The sequence below is a fragment of the Jaculus jaculus genome, chromosome 19 (assembly GCF_020740685.1).
Source record: "Jaculus jaculus isolate mJacJac1 chromosome 19, mJacJac1.mat.Y.cur, whole genome shotgun sequence".
NCBI lineage: Eukaryota > Metazoa > Chordata > Mammalia > Rodentia > Dipodidae > Jaculus > Jaculus jaculus.
Window position 1 is genome coordinate 23,374,918 of NC_059120.1, and position 19,229 is coordinate 23,394,146.

Below are 19,229 nucleotides of genomic sequence, written 5' to 3' on the forward strand. Positions count from 1 at the left end.
GAACACAATGGGGTCTTGTATTGGTAAGAACATTTGTGACTTTAAATAAATGAAACTGTCTTACCCAACAAGGAAAATTTCTTGTTCACACAACAGAAGATCCTGTGATAGCATGGCTCCCAGGCAGGTGACATCATCAAGTACCCAGATACTCTCCGCTTTTCAGGTTTCTGTCCTTAGTCACATCAATTGACGGTCCTCTGGCTCACATGTTATAACCCAGAGTAATCAAATGGTGGTCACTGTGGTTTCACAAGACAACACAAAAATGTCTATTGAAAGAACATTTGTGGGAAGTGATCTTTTCAAGAGGGAAGTAATCTTTCTGGAAACCCTTCAGAAGCCTCTCTTATGTTCCATTCATTACAAGTTCAAGCTTAACCAATCACTATCGAGAGAAGCGCGGTCAGCTGGGTTGGTGGAAGGTCATACACCATCTTGGAGCTGGGATGGCCCCAGCATCCTCTTGAAGACTGGGGAGCACTGAGGAGGGAGGGAATACTGAAGAGAACTGGAATTCAGTTTAGGGGGCAGCTGGGCCTCTGCGTGGAGGAGGCAACCTAGCAGTACCCACTGCAGGAAGGCATTCAGCCACACGGCGCACAATGTGCGACATGGTGGGTGGAAAGAAATGAACTCAGAATATTTTCCCAGATAATTCTGCCTTCAGGACCAGGAGCTCTGTTCTAGGAAACTAGGTAGAAAACAGACATGGACCATGGCTGTTCTCTCAAAATACACATCTAAAAGCGAGCACAAAGGTGGAAGGATTGCACAGCGGTTAAGTTCCTGGTCTGCAAAGCCTAAGGACTGAGGTTTGATTCCCCCAGACCCATATAAGCCAGATGCACAAGGTGGCACATGCATTTGGAGTTTGTTTCCAGCAGCTAGAGGCCTTGGCATGCCCATTCTCTCTCTATCTGCCTCTCTCTCAAACAAATAAATGAAGAAAATAAAATATAAAAAATATATAAAAATGAAAGTTTTTACAAAATTAGACAACCAAACCTGCCAGAGCTGTGACCCAAGACTCTCCAGTCTCCATTGTGGGAGGAAATGCAGACTTCCTGGTCCCCACAGTGTGAGGAAGTAAAGACTTCCTGGTTTCCATTGTGTGAGGAAATGCAGATTCCTGGTTTTCATAGTCACATCAATTTCAAAGTCACAATCAATCAAGAAATGCAGATTATTGGTTTCCATAGTGTGAGGAAGTGCAGATTCCTAGTCATTATAGTGTGAGGAAATGAAGACTTCCTGGTATCCATAGTATAAGGAAACACAGATTCCTGGTTTCCATATTGTGAGGAAACGCAGACTTCCTGGTCTCCATAGCTGTGAGGAAATACAGATTCCTGGTCTCTATTGTATAAGGAAATTCAGACTTCTTGGTTTCTATAGTGTGGGGAAATGCAGATGTCCTGGTTTCCACAGTGTAAGGAAATGCAGATTCCTGGTTTTCATAATATGAAAAATGCAGATTCCTGTTCTCCATAGTGTGAGGAAATGCAGATTCCTGTCTCCAGGGTATGAGGAAATTCAGAGTCCTGGTCTCCATAGTGTGAGGAAATGCAGATTCCTGGTTTCCACAGTGTGAGGAAATTCAGAGTCCTGGTCTCCATAGTGTGAGGAAATGCAGATTCCTGTCTCCATAGTGTGAGGAAATGCAGATTCCTGGTTTCCACAGTGTGAGGAAATGCAGATTCCTGGTTTCCACAGTGTGAGGAAATGCAGATTCCTGTCTCCATAGTGTGAGGAAATGCAGATTCCTGTCTCCATGGTGTGAGGAAATGAAGATTCCTGACTCCATGGTGTGAGGAAATGCAGACTTCCTGGTTTCCATGGTGTGAGGAAATGCAGACTTCCTGGTCTCCATAGTGTGAGGAAATGCAGACTTCTTGGTCTCCTCAGTGTGAGGAAATGCAGACTTCCTGGTCTCCGCACTGTGAGGAAATGCATTTCTGGCTTCATAAATTACACACATGTTCTGTTTTGTCTTCAGCTCATATACATCTTTTACCTTTTAGTAAAGTACAGTCACAATATTCTGATACAACCCAAACAATCTAAGACACCATGCTCCTAAGAAGGAAGAGCTCTACACAAGAGAAGTGTGTTTCCTAGGTATACCCTAAGATTTTAATACTAGTTAGAAGTTCAGGATATCTTTTCATCCACACTTTAAAAAATTTTTATGAGAGAGAGAGAGAGAAAGAATTGGTATGCCAGGGTCTCTGGCCACTGCAGTCGAACTCCAGACGTGTGTGCCACCTTGTGTGCATGCGTCACCTTGTGCGGCTGGCTTACATGGGCTCAGGTGAGTTGACTCTGGGTCCTTCGGCTTTGCCCGTAAGCGCTTTAACCACTAAGCCATCTCTCTTGCCCTCATCTATACATTTTTAAAAGGATGGGTTAGAGAAGCATTTATTAGAATGTAAGTCAGACAGTGAGATTAAGGTACAAAGCGAAAGAGAGGCAAAGACTCCAAAGAAGGATGTGTTTTGGACAGGTAGCCCTTATTTATACTACTCATTTTTCTTAAAATTTGTTTATTTGCAAGAGAGAGAGAGAGAGTATGTGTGTGTGTCAGGCATCCTCTCGCTCAAACAAACAAATAAATAAAATGTAAAAATTCTATATTTCTTTCTTCCTCAAATAAATAAAAATATTTTTTAAAACTAGGCAAGTCATATAATATTTCATCCACTCCTTTCTCTAGCCCAGCATGTGCTAGGAGCACTGGGGACACAGCATAATATGAAAGAGATCAAGAAACTGCTGCCTGTTATTCACAACAGCCAAGTATGGAAGTGACCTAGGTGGCAATAATCTGATGACGGGATAAAGAAAATGTTCCATACAAAATCAATAGAATGTCATCCAGCCATCAAGAATAATGAAGCCCTGTCATTCATAGAGAAAGTGGAAAGCACCGGAGATCAGCATGTTAGGTGAAATAAGCCTGCTCAGAAACACAAACATTACACGTGTTCTCTCATGCCCAGAATCAAACAGCAACAAAAATGATGGTCATCTGAAAGTGGAAAAGGGACTCATAGACCAGAGAAGGGGAAGGGAGAAGGAAGTAGAGGACAAGTGGAAAACCACAGTACATGTATGTATGGAGGTGATGCTAATTGTATAACTTAATAGTAAAAAATAAAATTTTACCTATGTAGGACAGAGGAACATGGTAAAATAAGTTCAAAATATAGTGTTAGTATAATATGGCAAGTGCTTATGAGAAAAGCAAGTCCATGAAGGGCGTTCTGAGGGTGAAGAATGATGGACAGGATGGATGGCAGTCACAGTGAGCAGTCAGAGAGGCCTCCTTCACAAAGGGCCATTTGTGGAGTCTCTGAGGAGGAGTGAGCCATGCCACTTTCTGGAAGAAGAGCAGTACAGGCAGAGCAAACAAAGACAGCTGCCCCGAGCCAGGGGAGCCTGGTGGGTGTGAGGCAGCAATGACCCCATAAGCAGCGAGGGAGGCCCGAGGAAATGAGCTCTTGGTCTAAGACAAGAACTGTGTTGGACCTAGTGAGACTGGGGGGACAGCGGGGTTCCTGGGAGGGACATATTGAGGTGAGGACTAGGAAGGGAAGCCTCGGCCTTGCCTTGGGTCCTGTCTGTTGAGGGAGGGAAGGGCAGGGCCAGGCTGGGTCTGGCTAGATCCCAGAGGTCAGGGAGCTTTCTGACGTCACATGACTCACCCTGCCCTCAGAGAACAGCGCACTTCCAAGGCCTCTCTGTCAGTGTCTTCTTTCTTAACCAATCCCATCTCTCTTCCCTTCTGACTATTCATCACTGATTGTCTAAAACCAGTGAAAGAACCTCATTATACTGGTTAGATATCCTCATTCGTTATTTGACAAGTTTAGATGAAAAATACCAAAAATTCCCTTTTAAAATGAATCGATACATTTCTTCAAAGACAAAAGGCAGTCCCAGCCCGACCTTGGAGGAGAGGAGGGCAGAAACGAATGAAAGAGAGGCAGAAGGAAGGCAGGAGCCGGTGCTCTTGGTGTGACGCCACCCTAGGATTAAAAGTCGGAGGAGCCTTAGACGAGTGACTAGGGACTTTTATAGGTTCTGAATCACCAATGAGGAGCATCATTAAACCGTGGCTGGTGACCTCCTGGATAGCCATACTCCCAAATATAGCTAATAAATTGCTACGTAGAGACATGGCCTTTCAACAAATGCCTCACTGAGGCTGAGCAATCTGTCTATGAAGTCAATCACGAGCCTACCTCCCCATCTCTATCTAACTGAGGGTGAACTAAGCAAAGGAGACCAGACAGCTTTGAAACATGAATTTTCAGTCACCATTTTTCTTTTGTGTTGTACGTATGTTTGATGTGTGTGTGTATGTGTGTGTACATTTGGATGCCTGCTGGCACGTGTGTACATGTGTGCATGCATGTGTGTGGAGGAGGCCAAAGATCAATGTCAGGTATCTTTCTAAGTCAGTCTCCACCTTATTTTTTGAGGCAGAGTCTCTCACTGAACCTGGAGCTCACCAATTTAGCTAGACTAGCTCGTTATAAAGCTTCAGGGACCCTCCTGTCTCCACCTCTCCAGATCTGGGACTATAGGAGACATAGCCACATCCAGCTTTTACATGAATTCTAGGGATCAAACCGAACTCAGGAGCAGCAAACACTGTATTGACTGAGCTGCGTCCCCAGCCTTGCCCTTCACCTTCTTGCTGTCACCAAAGCATTGTGAGTACGAATTGACAGTGGAGAGAAAACCATGGCCGTAAGTGTGCCCGGAATTGAGCTGATGAATTTCCAAGTCAACCAGCAGTAGAATGGATGTCTAACAACATGGGTAGTTTAATTGCTCAAGGTTGCATTCAAGGGGCTGTTCTAGATGTTGACCAATTTGTTGAAATTATTGGAATTTTTCAGGCCTAGTCATGTTGGCATACCTCACAGGGGAGTCACATAGAATGCCAGGGGTCTGACTTCCCAAATTCTGGTCACATATTTTTTTCTTTGCCTGAACTCATTAGTTTGTTTTTTTTTCCTCCTAAAGTCTGTTGAGTTTAAAGTTCACTAAACTGCTCTTGCGACCTTACTTCATTCTTTAATCCTTATATGGTGTTTAACAACAAGAGTTATGCAATTCTTTAAGCTTTGAGATACACACACACACACACACACACATATATGTGTATATATATATATATATATATATATATATATATATATATATATACATACATACACACACACACATGTATGTATATATATTATCCTTCCTTGACTGTAAACTCAACAGGGGATAGTATTTGTAAGAGAAGTAAGGAAGGTGCTTACTGAACAGTTAGCCTATAGTAGGTGCACAGTAAAAATAGCCATGATTATAATCTTAAGAGAAGGGACCACTGTAGAGCTGGCTCTGTAGTTAAGGCATTTGCCCAAAAGCCTAAGGATTCTAGTTTGATTCCCTAGTACCCACGTATAGCCAGATGCACAGGATGGCATGTTGCATCTGGAGTTTGTTTGCAGTGGCTAGAGGCCATTGTGTGAACATCTCGCTGTATATCTGCCCCCCTCTCTGTAATAAATAAAACATTTATATATATATATATATATATATGAGAAAATAGAGTAAAGAATATTTCTCAACATACACTCTTTAATCTTATAGATAAGAAAACATGAGAATGTCAACAAAAATGAGTCCTTCACACTTTAAAAAAATGATCCCTCACTGGTCCATGCCTGTACTTCTCCAGTGGTTAATTTTTGTGTGTGCCAATTTCATGGAGTCACAGTTTACCCAGATACTTGACAAAACATTATTCTGAGTATTTCTGTGAGGATTGCTTTTTTGGATGAATTTAACAGTTAAGTTAGCAACTTAAATAGATTGCTATCCTTACTGTGGGTGGGCCTCATCCAATTAGTTGAAAATCTGAATAGAAAATACAGATCTCACTGTTCCCTAAGTAAGAGAATTACTCCTACCTGACTGCCTCTGCTTTTTTGTTTTGTTTGGCAGTTGGCCTGGAACTCACTCTGCAGTCCCAGGCTGGCCTCCGATTTATGGCGATCCTCTTACCTCTGCCTCCCAAGTGCTCCGATTAAATGCATGTGTCACGATGCCAGGCATCTTCGGCTCATTTTTGTTTCTTGCTTTACGTCTCAAATCAAAATGAAATATCAGCTCCCTGGGTTCTTAGGCTTTTAGACCCAGATTATAACTAAATCACAAGTTTTCCTGGGTCTCTAGCTTGGTGGTTCACCCTGCAGACCTTGAACTTGAACTCCACAATTTCATGGAGTTCTTATAGAATCTGTTTTACTTGAGAACCCTAATACAGTTCCAATTTCATACTTTCACCCTCCCTAGGATGTGCTCTATGCTCAGGTTGAGGTAATCCTAGGAATCTTCGTGGCGTACAGTGCTATAATGTGTGTATCTCTGCTGCAAAAGCTCTCCTACACCCAAACCTTCAAAGCCAACTCTTGTTCACCCATATAAATACAACTTGGAGCCGGGGGGATGGTTCAGCAGATAAAGCGCTTGCCAAGCAAGCATGAAGACTGGAAGTGTGGACTCCCAGCATCCACGTAAAAGCTATGCGGACAGAGCAACGTACCTGTGATCCTGGTGCTCAGGAAACAGAGACCGCAGGTTCGAGGCAAGCTCGCTGGCTAGACGTGCTGAGCCAGTGAGCGGTGGGCTCAAGTGAGTGACCAGGCCTCGGTAAATTAAGTGGAGAGTGATTGAGGAAGATACCCATTATCAACCTCTGGCCTCTACACGCACACCCACACACATGTGCCCACACACATGAAAACTTTAAAGCACAACACACACACACACACACACACTCAGAAAACAACTCAATTTATCAGTCAACTTAGGATGCCATTCTTGGAGAGTTAGAGTGAGCCTTCTCCCAATTAGTCCATACTTCATTCCACTACCTATATCCTGTCATATATCTTGAAGATGCATTTATTTGACTCCAAAAGTAAAGGTGAGGCTTTTTGTGGCAGAGTGGCATACATTTAGTCACAGTATTTAACAGAATATTTTAGCTATACAGCAAGAAACCAAAACAAAATTGTGTGAATATGCTCGAATGCATGATTAAGCAAATAGTGAAAATATCTCTTTCTTCAAATAAAGGCTAAAATCAAATTCATTCCATAACCATTATGCCAGATCAGGGAATTGATGAGGCTGCTTGGCAATGGCTTCAAAGCAGCATTAGAACAGGGCTGCAAGAAAAGCGGGATAGGGTTTGGAATAGTAGAGAATGAGAGTCTTCTCCCGAAAGCCAAGAAAGCATTAACGTGAGTAAACTTCTCGTTAGCTGTTGAGGCAGGTGAGCAGAGGGAAAAGGCTCAGCAGCTGGGACACTGCTTAGCTAGGACAGTACACAAACCCTCTCTTCACAACACACTTGGCGACCTGGTGACAAACTAGGACTCCCACATGCATCGAGATGTACGTTCACTCTGCTCCGATGAAGGGGTGCTGCTACTTGCCTGCTAAGCAGCAGTCAGTCCCTTTTGTGGTCAGTTTCAGTTCAGATATGTTCTTCGGTGTAACCAGGATCAGAACAGCAGGGAACCATCCAGCCTGGGCTGGTTGTCATGCATGTGCAATAAGGCAAATTGTCTGCTCTCCTGGAAGAGCAGGGAGGGAAGGGCAGAAGGATATGTGTGCTGCAGGGAAGAGGGTAACTGAGGGGTAAGAGGTAGAGGGAAGACGGGAGAGGGGAATGGGAAAAAAGCAAAAACCCAAATTGTACTTGCCAGAATGAATCATACCTAAATTTCTGTATGCCGACTAAAAAAGGGGAAAAATTTTAAAAATTAAAACCAAAAGCAAGAAATAATTGTGTACTCTAAGTGAACTTTTAGGAAAAATCCCCTATTTCCCATCTTATGTGTTTGCATTATTAAACATTCATATGATAAAAATCACATACATTTTTCAGGTAAATCCCAGTGCAGAAATAGGTCAACCCACTACAGTGAGATCAAGTAGGTCCATGAGACCCCCAAAAGAATGCAGCCCATTGCCTAAGTGCTAGTTGTTACCAAAGCAGATGGCAAGACTCCACCGCCGAAGAAACAGGCTGCACCTGAGGACGCTGAGAAGTCAACCTGACACCGAGACGGATGCTAATCTCAGCCATCCCCTGCCAGGCACCTGCCATAACTCTGGAAGGTACTATGTGAGCTGATGGGGAGAAAAGGCATCTGCAGTGTGAACAGGCAGTGGATCCAGCAAACTACAAGATTATCCAGCCAGGCAAGATGTGCCCAAGAATGCAATCCTGGCACATAAGTTACAGAGGTAATCAACTGCTCTCTGATTGGATAAGAGGCCCTGCTCAGTGGAAGGGAACTCATGCCAAGTACTGACAACGCAGTAGCTGGCAAGGTCATAGACTCTAGAGGGAAGCTTCCACTGTCCTTTAACTAAACAGAGATATTATGCTCATCAAACAGCCTTCTAAGTGTGTATGCTTAAGCTCTTTGATTAATGCTAGTCTCACTTTTGGTTAGAGAACCTTGTTTTTGTGGATGGTGGCAAATACTGGGGAGACCCAAGACTAATCAAAATGAAGAAGTGAGAGCCCATGGCTTGGCCCTGGATGAACCATGTCTATCGCACCCACCAGGGCTCAGGGAACATTACAGAGGTAGTCCTGGAGAGTATGTGAGTGCCGTTCTCACTGAGAGCCAGAAAACTTTCTTTACGGAGATGGTGGGAGACACCAAGGAGACTCAAAATTGGTCAAAGTAGAAAATAAGAGAGCTCAACTTAAGAGATTTCTACCACACCCTCCAAGACTCATTGCACATTGCAGAAAAGGGGGAAGACCTAAGAGCCACACGGTGCATTCATGACCCCTCAGTGGTTACCCATACCCCACAAGACCAGCACAGTTCTGAGCCTGTCAACATTGTAACACAGAGGGTGGAGGAGGACAAAAGGAAGGACGCAACAAAACAGGGAAGGATCACCTTGAAAGGAGAGGGTCCTTCGGGCTGGAGAAATGGCTTAGCAGTTAAGTGCTTGACTGTGAAGCCTAAGGACACCAGTTCAAGGCTCAATTCCCCAGATCCCACGTTAGCCAGATGCACAAGGGGGCACACATGTCTGGAGTTCGTTTGCAGTGGCTGGAGGCCCTGGCATGCCCATTCTGTCTCTCTCTCTCTGTCTCTTTCTTTCTCTATGTCAGTTGCTCTCAAATAAATAAGTAAAAATAAACAAAAAATTTTAATAATAAATAAAGAAGAAGGTCCTCGGGAGATGAGAAACGGGGGAGAGGATATAAAAAAGGAAAAGGGGATGGGCACACAATCAAATTACTATACATTCATATATTAAAGTTCTCATTTCAAAACCAGATGCATCATGGGAAAAGATATGCACAGTAAAGGTTAAGCCTGTCAATCAAAATGGAGAACTACCCAAACTATGCCCCTTAGCAACTAGCACCTCCTTCCTGTGCACTCCTTAACAAGATGCTCCAGTAGTAACTCACTGCTCTTGAGCAAGGTAGCGCAAAGAGCCCAATGCTCTCTTGTTTGCTCTGCTTTTGTCTACTCTCTAATAAAGTTTCTTATTTCTTTACTTTGAGTGTGTGTGTGTTCTAATTCTTTAACTAAGACCACTAGTAACACCATCGCTGAAGACACTGCCCTTGTAGGAGGAAGATTACCATACAGAACCGTACTAGCCTCCATTGTAATTAAACCTCAGAGGCATGGGCATGTTGCCCTTCATGGCTCAGTTATTGCAGGCAGGTCTGAGCTAGTGGCATGAACTAACCGTGAATCGAGGCTATGTTGAGGTTTGGTGTTTGGATCATAGATTTCATCCTCCTATTCAACCTTGGTGCTTCTTCAGTATTTTTTGAAAATGAAAACAGTATGTCCCTAGCAATTTTACCAATAAAGGAAGTTTGTAAGTCCCAACAAAGGGCTGAAGGTAATTTCAGATCTATCTATGAGATTTATTCCAGATTATGTACTTACCACTGTAGCCAGCTTGCTTCTAAAAGCCTTGTATGTTTAGAAGAAAAACCTTATCCTGGGGTGGGAAAATGGCACAATGGATAAAATGCTCCCCATGAAAACATGAGAACCTAAGTTCAGATCCCAAGAATCCAGGGGAAAATCCAGGCATGGTGGTTCACGCCTGTAATCCCAGCACTAGGATGGCAGGGACAAGAGCATCCCTAAGGCTTGCTTGTCTAGTGTTAGTGAGATCCCGGTTTTAAGAGATCCTGTCTCCAAAAAAATGATTGTAACTGAGGAGGAGGTCCAAAGTTTACCTTTGGTTCCCACACACACATGCACATGTGTGCCCACACATCACATTACATACCCATCACATGTACACACAAAATAACAAGAAAACAAAGTTCATCTTGTTGCAGCAGCAGCTGTAGTTTTAGAGAGCTGGAGGCAAGACCTAGGCACAGAGAAGCTCAGGGTGTGACCTCATCAAAGCTCCCATGGAATCAAAAAAGGAGATGCTGGTCCTAGAATGCCCAGGGCATGTGAGAGACCAAGACCAGAAAACAGAAAATGCAAAGGTGTCAGGGCAGGGATTTCAGGGGCATGGAAAAAGATTCTAGGAGTGTTGAGATGGAGAAGAGACATCACAGATATCTTAGATGACTCAGGTTTTCCTGGAGAGAGTGCAGAGTCTCAACTTGACGTCCAAGGGCCCAGGGTTGGGATGAGCAGTGAAAGTGGATTAGTGAGATCTCGGCACAAGACAATGGTAGTATCAGAAGAGATCACAGTTCACGTGGAGTGTGGGGAGCCGCAAGTCTTTCACCATTGGAGCCTAATCTCCTGCTACCTTGGTTTTGAAAACCCTCAGCCCGCCTGGCTCTGCTTTCCCGATAAAACTCTTGAGACTTTGCCACCAGTGCAGTTACCTCTGAACCTGCTAAAACAGTGTTAGCTCATGTTATTTCTAACAGTCCCTAAGGTGCATATTGTGGGAAAGTCACCACAGAAACAAGAATTTAATGTCCCAATAGAAATGTGTCTTGGTTAGAGAGATGGCTCAGGGGTTAGGGCACTTGCCTGCAAAGCCTAACAACCCGTTTGATTTCCCCAATACCCTCATAAACCAGATGCACGTCTGCAGTGGCTGGAGGCCTGACACAGCCATTCTCTCTGCTTGTCTCTCTTCTTTCTCCCTCTTTCCCTGTGCTTGCAAATAAATAAAAAATATTTTAAAATATATCTACATTTTTTGGGGGGGTTGATTTTTCGAGGTAAGGTCTCACTCAAGCTCAGGCTGTCCTGGAATTCTCTATGTAGTCTCAGGGTGGCCTCGAACTCATGGTAATTCTCCTACCTCTGCCTCCTGAATGCTGGGATTAAAGGCGTGAGCCACCACACCCGACAATACCTACATTTTCATCTAACTTACCAATTGTAAGATAGCTTTAGTTTTGAGAGAAAATGTTGTTCCATATCTTGTTATGTGAAAAGCAAATAAAAATACTGTTCTAGATTAAATAATTGTCTCTGTAGCCAAATATTTAACAGGAGAACTTCATTCTCATTGTTTCTGCTTCCTTAAACATATCCACCTTTAACAAATATGTTACCAAAGTATTGCATGTAGTATAATATTTCAGTACATTTTAGCCACAAATTGCTCAATACTCGGAAAAGGAAATAGCATTGTGATAAAAGAAAAAAATCTCCAAGTGCCAGGTGCACGCCTTTAATCCCAGCACTCAGGAGGCACAGGTAGGAGGATTGCCATGAGTTCAAGGCTAGCCTGAGTCTACATAGTGGGTCTGCCCAGGCTACAGCAAGACCCTACCTTAAAAAACAAAACAAAGTACCTACAACAAAAAAACTCCAAGTGGTTTGAATAACTAAAAATTTAATTGTACTGAATTTCTTCATACACACAGCATGTATGTTTAGATCCACAGACAAACTGCGGCATCCACATATCCACCCCAGCTTTGATTTTTCTCTGGAAATATGTTATGTTACATTTTCCCTCAGTTCCATGTATCTTGCAACCTAAAAGGAAGTGAAACCTCCTCACTCACTCCTTGCTCTGATTCTCGGATGTCCATCAATTCATGTTCAGAAACTTTCAAAGTTATTTGTGTCTCTGGCTGCTCAGGAGATAGTTTCAGACAGCCCCAAACTAGAGTCCTGAAAAGACAGGAAAGGTGAAAACTTTCATGGGCTATCATATATTGGGAATGAACAGCTACCAGAGGTGCTGTATGATAAAGAAAAGACTGTATGAACAGAATGGAAATGCTCATAAAACAAGGATCTCCATGACCTATTCACTGTGATTGCTTAGTTGTTCGGGTCCTTTGCCAAAGGGTGGGGAGACCAAAGTTCACATTCCAGGCAAGCGGCTGGAATCATACCTGAGTCCTGCTTCCACAAAGACCTCTGAACTCCAATTTGAGAAACCCATTCCATGCTGCTTTCATCATAATTGTCTTTTTATTTCCACACAGATTTGTTAACAACTGGGAGGCAGGGGAGGAATCAGTCTTATTTTCTTTCTCTGCAGCCACACAGAAACCATGTCCTGTGGACTCCACAGTAGCTGGTTGATCAGTTTGGGGGTGAAGGAAGCAGAGTTGACCCATACTCCCCAACAGCCATCCCTCGAGATTCAAGATGAGGAAAGACCCTCTCCAAATTCCATAGGGCCTTACTGCACCACATCTTCACAGCCAGGGCTCAGCCTCTCTTCTTAGGCTGCCTCAGGAGTCTCTGACATTGGCCAGCGGTGAGAGAAGCGTTGCTCACTTCCCTGGATGGATTTGACATCATCCCTGAGCCCTGGGTGGTCCTCACCTAAGGGAACAAACAGTACATAGAGTCACCCTTCAGTGACCCTGGCTCATAGAGGTTTAATGAGAAATGTCCCTGCATCTTTGGAATGTGTCTTATTCTTTCCAGATGTTTTCTCTAATAATAGTTGCTTCATATGTAGGAGTGAGTGTGTATTCCCTCTGCACACAGTGGGCAATGGAAATTAATTTTTTTGGTCTGGATGGACCTCAAGGCTAATAATATCATCATGATGATACAAACTTGAAAAGAAGAAATGAAACTCTCCTTACTTGGCAATAACATGGTGTCTTATGCAGGAAATCTAAAAGGCAAGCAGATCAACAATTGTCCTCCGGAATAATAGTTTACAAAGGTCACAGAATACAAAATCTGCACTTAAAAATTAGTTGTATTTCTATATCCTGTCAAAGACCATGTAGAATCCAAAACTAAGTAAGACATGACATGTTACTAGTTACAATATTCCCCCGATAAAATGTGTAGGCACAATTCCAACAAGACATGTGCCACACTGCTGAACACTTCAGAATCATGAAAAAATTAAGGAAGTTGTAAATACATGGAACTTAAGGAAGTTATAAATAAATGGAAAACTATACTATGTTCATGGACTAGAACTTTCGGTATTGTATAGAAGTTAATTTTCCTGAAGTTGTCCTATCAATTTAACATAATTCCTATCAAAATCCCAGGAAGATTTTTATAGACTTAGATAAATAATCAATTTTGTGAGGAAAGGCAATGGAATTATAATAGTTCAAATAAGTTTTCAGAAAAGAAGAATAATATGTGTGAAATCACCCTATCCCATTAGGATGTGCTGTTCTATAGCTAAGGAAATCCAGAGAATGTACAAAACCGATTGTAGACAGCTCAGTGGAATAGAATCAAGGAGCAAGAGATAAATCCTTGTACTCATTTTTTAACCATAGGCAAAACAATGCTAGCAGTAAGAAGAATGTTCTGGAATAAAATGAATTTTGATCTATACCTCACATCATACATAAAAGTCAGTGAAATGGATTATAAGCATAAATATAAGATGTAAAATTATAAAATTTTATAAGAAAAACTCTTAAGACCTAGGAAAGGTGAAGCATTTTAAACATGACACAAAAAGGGAAAAAGTCCATTAGTAAACCCACAAAAGAATGAAATGGCAAGTTGTATCCCTTCAAAATTAAAATGTTTTTTAAAGGATGAAAAGGCCAGGCATGGTGGCATAAACCTTTAGCCCCAGCACTTGGGGTGGCTGAGGTAGGAGGATGATCATAAGTTCAAGGCTACCCTGGAGCTATAGAGTAAGTTTCAGGTTAGCCTGGGCTAGAGTGAGACCCTACCTAAAAAAAAAAAAATGAAAACATGAAAGAAGATGCTGAGTGTGTGTAGCTCAGTGGTTTAATTCTCACCAAGAATACCTAAGGCTCTGGGTTCAAGCCATTCTGGTTATAAGAAAGACAGAAAGAGACAGACACAGAGAGAGAGACAGAGAGACAGAGAGAGAGACTATAGACTAGTAGAAAATATTTAAAAACACATGTGATAAAAGCATATGTCTAGAATATATAGAAAAGGTCAAGTTCGACAGCAGTCAGGGATTAAACAGTCTAGAAGGGTTGTAAGTACAAAAGTCTACCACCAGGGATATCTTCGCAAACCATACCAGAACCGTACTGTCTTCATTGTGGCAATTGTTATATGAACTTACACATGATAAGATTGTAGGGTATCAAAGAAAAACTAGTGGAATTTGAATAAGGTCTGTGTATTAGAATAATGTCAATTTTATATTCGATGATAATGAAAGTGTTAGTGTTGGGAGAAATTGGGTGAAGGGTATAGCACCTATCTGCATGCACTTTGCGATTTCTTTTCAGTCCAAAATTGAAAACTTTTCAAAACCGTTACCTACATAGTCATCAGAGTTGATGATCCATCCACTCACATGACTGAGAGATGGCTCTATTCTCCCACTGTTTATAGCAGATCTCTTCAGGTAAGGGACTGGGCATCACATCTCTGTGTGACTTCCATTTTATTACCACAGACAAGTAAGTGGTCAGTACATTTCTAAATGACAGCTGTCTATCATCTCCTTCAGTTTTCTTCTCTGACGGAAATCTTCAAGTCTTTACCAAAACTACCTGGCAGTCCTATTAGCCAGGCCTGTTGAGCCCTCCTTGTTCCAGACTCTTCAACAGAGGTCAGTCCAGTAATAGTCCACGCTGTAGCTTCCAAGAACATGAGTTCTTTGAGACAGAATGTCTTGTCCTTACAGTGTAGCATCCCCCTAAAACAGTACCCAGCACACAGTAAGGACTCAGAAAGCAACTGTGAATTGACTGACAGAATAAGAAACGATCTTTATTTGTACCTTTCTTTTTTTAATGAGAGAGAGAGGGAATTGGCATGTGAGGGCCTCCAGCCACTGCAATAAACTCCAGACTCACGCGCCACCTGTGCCCATGTACAACTTTGCATACTTGCATTACCTTGTGTGTCTGGCTTATGTGGGACCTGGAGAGTTGAACATGGGTCTTTAGGCTTCACAGGCAAGCGCCTTAACCACTAAGCCATCTCTCCAGCCTTATTTGTACATATCTTATACAAGGCCTGGCTAATAAAGCTTTTCTGGACCACCCTCCATGCAGTGATTTCTTCTTCAGAATCCCAACCACGACTACGGAGTGGCCACCATGTGGCACTCTCAGCTTAGTTCCATTGGACAGCAGTTACTGGGCACAGGCATTGTGCCAGCACCGGGGATCAGAAATGGGCAAAGTCTGCTTCGACCCACTGAAGTTTCTAACACAGTGAGGGGTGTGCAGACAGGCAAGGTCGTTCCAGGAGATAAGCCCCGGCCAGGGATATGGGGGAAGGTCTCCCGAATCTTCCAACACGGGAAGCTGACTAAGCAGACAGGTAAAGCACAGAAAACCGTGACGGGGGCCTCACACTGTGAGTGCTGCACACATCATATCTCTGAGCCCCCCAACCTTGTGAATGTGAGTTTTCTTCTACCCAGCTCACCTCAGTCTGGGAGGGCAAGGAGGATTAGGCAGTGGGAAGAAGGGAAAAGACCCGCCCAGGCCAAGAGGGCAGTATGAGGGCCAGGGAAAGGCACATTCCTGGCAGTGTGAGGCCCCCACAGCATGAGTCATTTGTACACTGGGCTGGGAACTCCATCAAGATTAAGGTAAGGTAGAAACTAGCAGTAGTTACGTAAGTTAGACCCCGAAGGCTTTGTTTACAATACTAACAAAAGCCAATGACCTACCTTCATATCTGCTCTAGAAAACTCTAGTATTTAGGGGGCTGGACTAACATTGCTGCAAACATCTGGTTCAAGTTTCAGTCAAAATATTTTTAGAAGAATACTTCCACAGATGATATTGGTGTCCAGCCCACACCTCCTGCTCTTAATGCTACAGTGCACACCACTCCTTTAACTGACGGTATTTCTTTGACAAAGCTTTCCCTGGACTTGAGTCCACAGGAACTGCCCATGTGGCTGGTTGCCCACGCTCCCCAACTCTTACTTAAACAATAGAGTTGCTTATACAACTACAGTTTCATTTCCCCTTGGGACAAATGACTGAGCCACAAGTCCTGTGCTAGCTTCCAGAGTTCCCCTCGCAGAATTAGCTCTCCTGGCCAAAGGTGGTGATTGCCTTGATCATCTTTCCTTCCCTCCATGTCATCCCTTCCCACTTTCATCCTCAGCCCTCCACAGGTGTTTCCTGGGAGTGTCTGCAGACAAACTGGTGTCTCGGGATGTTTCTGGGATAACTGAAACTGAGAAACCCATTCAACAGTTGTATTGAGTATCGCTGGTAAAGTTCAATGAAACTGGTAACAGTGGATGTCTCCAGAGAGAACATAAATTAGGGGCAGAGTACAGAGAAGACCTATTTGTCATCAAGCACCCTTCTTTCCTTCCTCCCCCTCCCCACCTGCATCATGTCCATAGCTTTTCTATTTAAAATGCAAAGGTAGGGAGGGGAGATTCATGAGTACAGCTCCTGGAAGAGCTACTGGTTGCTGGGAGGGAGGGGTCATGTCCTAGTTGGTTTCATCATGGCTAAGTTGCTTATGCTATAGTAAATAATTCCCCCAACCAAAAAGAAAAGACAAAAACAGGAAAGGGAATAGTCGGAAAGAAGGATTTTAGTGAGACTTAGAGGGAGATAAGAGAGGCTAATGGGTGAGTATGATGAAAATACATTATATACATTATGAAACTGTCAAAAACAAAATTCAAATAATTTTTAAATAAAATGTTTATTCTTAGAGCTATCCAAAATATTTGCTTTAAAGCATTAAGAAATCAACTATAATTTTGCAATACCTTAGTTTCATGCAATTTCTATGAAATTTTAATTTTTTGAAGAGGTATATACACACAGGCTACTTTTTATATGGCATCTTTTCTTGCTAAAGAGAGAAAGAAAAAAGGCGGCAGTGGGGTGGTTACCCACAAATGAAGTTTCTGTTTAACCATGCCTGTTGGTAGACACATCCTACAGAGGAACAGATGGTGCACCTCCATGTCTTTTTTAAAAAATTTTTTGTTTATTTTTATTTATTTGAAAGTGATGGACAGAGAGAGAGAGAGAAAGAGGCAGACAGAGAGAGAGACAGAATGGGCATGCCAGGGCCTCTGGCCGCTGCAAACGAACTCTGGACATGTGCGCCCCCTTGTGCATCTGGCTAACGTGGGTCCTGGGGAATCGAGCCTTGAACCGGGGTCCTTAGGCTTCACAAGCAAGTGTTTAGCTGCTAAGCCATCTCTCCAGCCTGCATGTCTTTATTTTTAAGGATTTATTTTGATTTATTTATTAGAGACAGAGAGGGGAACAGGAAAAGAAAGAGAGAGAGAATGGGTGTGCCAGGGCCTCCAGCCACTACAAACGAACTCTAGACTCATGTGCATCTGGCTTACGTGGGACATGGAGAATTGAACCTGGGTCTTTCGGCTTCACAGGCATGCACCTTAACTGCTAAGCCATCTCTCCAGCCCCTCTCCATATCATAGTCTCACCCTCACTGTTTGTAGTTAGCAATTGGTCTTTGAACAATTCCTTATATTCTCTCTCTCTGCTTGTTCCACTCACCTCCAAACCCCTTAGAGGTCTCTGAGGAAGTCTGGGTATATTAATTCCCTTCCTGTTGCTGGGAAAAAACATATGACAAAGGTAAGTTTAAGGAGAAATAATGACTAAAACTTACAGGTGCAGAGGAAAGAGTCCATATGGTGGGGAAAACATCATGGAATCCCATCATGGAATTAGCAGGGAGGAAGCAGAGGGCAATGAACGCTGGAGCTCAGCCAGCTCTCTTCATTTTATGCAGTTCAGGACCCTGTCCACAGTTAAGGTGGGTCTTCCCACCTGTAGCAGTTACTTCTCATTGCTGGAACAAAATACCTGACAATAAGCCATTTATGGAACAAAAAGATTTATTTCAGCTTATGGTTTTGCAGGGAATTTCTACCATGTCAGGAAAATCATGTCAGGCGCATGTTGCCAGTGTCACACCTTCACATCAGCAGGAAATAGAAAAGCCAAAAGAGCCAAGTGGGGCTGGACTAGAACACCACAAGGCCAGCCACCAATGACACACTTTCTCCAGCAAGGTCCCACCTCCTAAAGGCTCCACAAACTTCCCAAACAGCACCACCAACTGGGGATCAAGTACTCAAATACATGAGTCTACGGGGGACATTTTTACAGTCAAGCCACCACACTATCTCAATTAAGTTAATTAAATGTCTCTTAAAGATGACATCGCTTCTGTGAGTCTTGCTCTTGTTCTGTCTGTGGCTCAGTTCCTTGATTCTACTCCCTGATGGGACATTGTGGTGGATCCCAGAGAAACCTCCAAGCCTGTTCTCATGGTGAGTATATGCCTGGAACTCCTTAGCTTTTACTGGGGAGATATGAAAAAGTCTATTCACTCCAGATAGGGAACTGACAACAGATGAAAGTAACAATTCTACCCAAGTCTATCTTCTAGAACCAGTAAGCTTATTGGGGCTACTTACAGGAACATGGGCCACTCAGAAGCAGCTGTATCATCAAAAAGCCCACCCTAGCAGAGGTGGAAATTCACAGAAGCTACCCCTGCAGACTCACATTATTACTTACAGGAAGCTCAGCTGATCAGTGAGTCTGTTCTCCCAGGCAGTCCTATAAGGAATGAGCCTTATATAACTTTGGGGAGAGACTTAATGAATCTTGCAAATTTCAGGAACTCTTTGTTACTTATGAGGTGTTTACATTCAGAGCCTTAATTTCAGAACTTCCTGAGTCTTAATGAGCCTGTGTCTTAACTTGGAACTTCCTAAGGAGCCTCGCTCTGCTATAAAAGATTTCAACTTGG